Below are 3,598 nucleotides of genomic sequence, written 5' to 3'. Positions count from 1 at the left end.
CAAACCATAGACTTTCAAATGTTATTTACTGGTTCATTGAGAAACTTTCCAATATAATATGGTGACTAAGAAGATGTACATTATATAGTAAGTTGCCAAGATGAGGCTATTTCATATTAAATTACATGATCTCTCTATTCTTCTACTTCTCATCTATAAAATGGGAATGATCTCTGATGCCTAATTCTCTGAAATATGACATCACATAGAATTAAAATTCAGGAATCTGGGCTGGAGAAATGGCTTAGCAGTTAAGGCATTCACCTGTAAAGCCAAAGGACTCCAGTTCAATTCCCCAGGACCTATGTAAGCCAGATGCACAAGGGGCACATGCATCTGGAGTTCATCTGCAGTGGCTAGAAGCCCTGGCTTGCCCATTCTCTCTCTGTGTGTCTCCTCTCCCTCTCTCTCTCTCTCTCTCTCTCTCTCTCTCTCTCTCTCTCTCTCCCTGTGAAAATAAATAAATAATTTTTTTAAATGCAGGAATCTTTAAAATATCAATGATGAACCAGATATTAACTGGGTGTGGTGGCACATGCCTTTAATGCCAGTACTTGGAAGGCAGAGGTAAGAGGATCACTGTGAGTTCAAGGCCACCCTGAGATTACTTAGTGAATTACAGGTCAGCCTGGGCTAGAGTGAAATCCTACCTCAGAAAAGCAAAACATAAAAGTAATATTAGAGCTGGAGAGATGGCTTAATAGTTAAGGCATTTGCCTGCAAAGCCAAAGGACCTAGGTTTGATTCTCCAGGACCACGTTAGCCAGATGCACAAGGGAGCACATGCATCTGGAGTTCATTTGCAGTGGCTGGAGGCCCTTGCACACCCATTCTCTCTCTCTCCCTCTTTATCTGTCAAATAAATAAATAAGTTAAAATATTTTTAAAAGTAATATTAAATGATAACTCAACTTAGAACATGGTAGTTTAGTCATACTACTAGAAAGGATGCTCAGGTTAAACACTACCAGACTTGGAAGAAATGTTGAATGCAAATGCCTAGTTGATTAAGGCAAACTCTTACCAGTCAAAGGCATTGAATTAGGATCCTGAGTTTGAATCAAGAAAATCACCAGAATTAAAATTAAACATCTCTCAGTAATAATCATTTCATCATAGTCAGAATGACATTTTTTTAGAATGGCTATTATTAAGAAAATAAATTACAACAAATTCTTGAGAAGTTGTGAGGAAAGAATTACCCTTATTCACTGCTGGTTCTTCAAAAACACTAAATAATAAAATTACCATATGACTCAGATAAATCACTCCTGTGATGTACATACAGAATTTTCAGTCAGCATGCAATCGAGATACTTAGACATCCATATTTTTGCTATATTATTCACAATAGCCAAGAAAATGTATCAGCCAAGACGTCCATCAATTAATGAACTAAATGTGAACCTAATTCGATGCCTTTGACTGGTAATGAATTAAAGAAAATGTGTTATATAAACACACTGGAATAATTTTCATCTATAAAGAACAAACTCAAATCATGACCTCTGCAGGAAAATGAATGCACCTAGAGATCATTATGTTAATAAAAAATTAGCCAAACTCAGAAGAATAAATATCACATTTTTTCCTATACAGACTGACTTAAATGCATGCAGGTGTTCTGTGTATGTGTGTAAATCGAAAATAGAAAGGGGGCCATGAGATAAAAGAGATCTTCAGGGAAGAAGGAGGAATTTAAAAAAGAAAAAGAAATTTAGTACATATGACAAGAAAATTGAAGGGAACTAATTGGGGGTGGGGAAGGAACCAACAAGAGGATGACAGGAGCCACAGTAGCATCAGGGAGGCAGACACTTGGAGCTTATTTTTCAGCTAATCTAGCCTAGTCAAAGAGCTCCAGGCTGATGACAGCCCTCATCTCAAGAAAGGTAGACAGTGTACCTTAGTGTCGCACCTGAGGTTATTGCCTGATCTCCACAGATACACATAGACATACACCTGCACACATATACATGTTCATCTACATGTATGAACACACATATACATATGCAAAAAATGCCACCTGACAAAATTTTGTAGCTTATGAACACTAGTAAGCACATATAAAGCATCTTTACAAACTTATTTAGTAGATATTCAATAATAATTAGTCTAATCTGCTTCAGATTAAAATATTTAAATGGCCGGGCATGTTAGTGCATGCCTTTAATCCCAGCACTCAGGAGGCAGAGGTAGGAGGATCGCCATGAGTTCGAGGCCACCCTGAGACTCCGTAGTGAATTCCAGGTCAGCCTGAGCTAGAGTGAGACCCCACCTCAAAAAAAAAAACAACAAAATTTAAATGGTTGTCATGGGTTATATTATACAATTACATTAATAAAAAGCCTTTAGGGCTGGAGAGATGGCTTAGCAGTTAAGCGCTTGCCTGTAAATCCTAAGGACCCCAGTTCGAGGCTCGACTCCCCAGGACCCACGTTAGCCAGATGCACAAGGGGGTGCATGCATCTGGAATTCGTTTGCAGTAGCTGCAGGCCCTGGAGCACCCATTCTCTCTTCCTCTCTCTATGTGTCTCTTTCGCTCTCTCTCTGTCGCTCTCAAATAAATAAATAAATATAACAAAACAAATTTTAAAAGCCTTTAATAATTTTAGCATTTTTCTTTATTTCTACAATAAGGAAAGATATCTTTTTAGAAAGTAAGGTATGTTAGATGGATGAATATTAATGAGAGTGACTACATAAGCTATATAATAACAATAAATAATGTTAACTAAGAATTGTGCCCTTCAAATAAGGTCTTCATGTATCCACAGTGATTTGTTTTCTCATGACAGAACTTTATAATAAAAATGTCTCACCCCTTGAGATGTTAATAGTCTTTCACTCTTGGAACTATACACATAGATGAATAATAGCACAAGGATATTTGGTTCATGAAATATTGCAAAAAAAAAGAGATTTGATTATATACTCCATCTCATGGTAATCAGAGAGATTATCCTTTTCAAGTTTATCAACATTTCAAGGAAACAAGCAGGAGACAAAGACAAAACAGAGAGAGGTGTAAGATTACCATTAGCCTTTCCTTACTACATCAGGATGCGCATTGGGACAGATTGTATGGGGTTTCCAGAACAAATATGCAGTCATACCTTGTGTGAAGGAGTCACTCTACATGAATTATAATCATCCTGTATTGCAATAAGCGTGTCCCATAAACTACATGGATACCATGTGTTGTCAATTCTTACCAAGAGTGTTTTCTTGCCAGGATTCATCACTTTTTTTGATTGTTTGGGATTTTTGTTTGTTTGGTTTGTTTTTCAAGGTAGGGTTTCACTCTACCCCAGGCTGACATGAAATTCACTATGTAGTCTCAGCGTGGCCTTGAACTCATGGTGATCATCCTACCTCTGCCTCCCGAGTGCTGGGATTAAAGGCGCGCACCACCATGCCGGACTTTGTCATCATTTCTTTAAAAGGAAATCTAATGAGTCATTTTATTTCTCAAGGATCAAACACCATGGAAGGATAAAATGCATTTACTTCCTAGTTGTAGGATAAAAACAAAATTTAGCACATAGTAAACCAATTGAATGAAGATGCAATATGATCTGTATATGGAGACAGCAGC

This window comes from Jaculus jaculus, chromosome 4 (genome assembly GCF_020740685.1).
Source record: "Jaculus jaculus isolate mJacJac1 chromosome 4, mJacJac1.mat.Y.cur, whole genome shotgun sequence".
NCBI lineage: Eukaryota > Metazoa > Chordata > Mammalia > Rodentia > Dipodidae > Jaculus > Jaculus jaculus.
Note: the sequence above shows the minus strand (reverse complement) of the source record.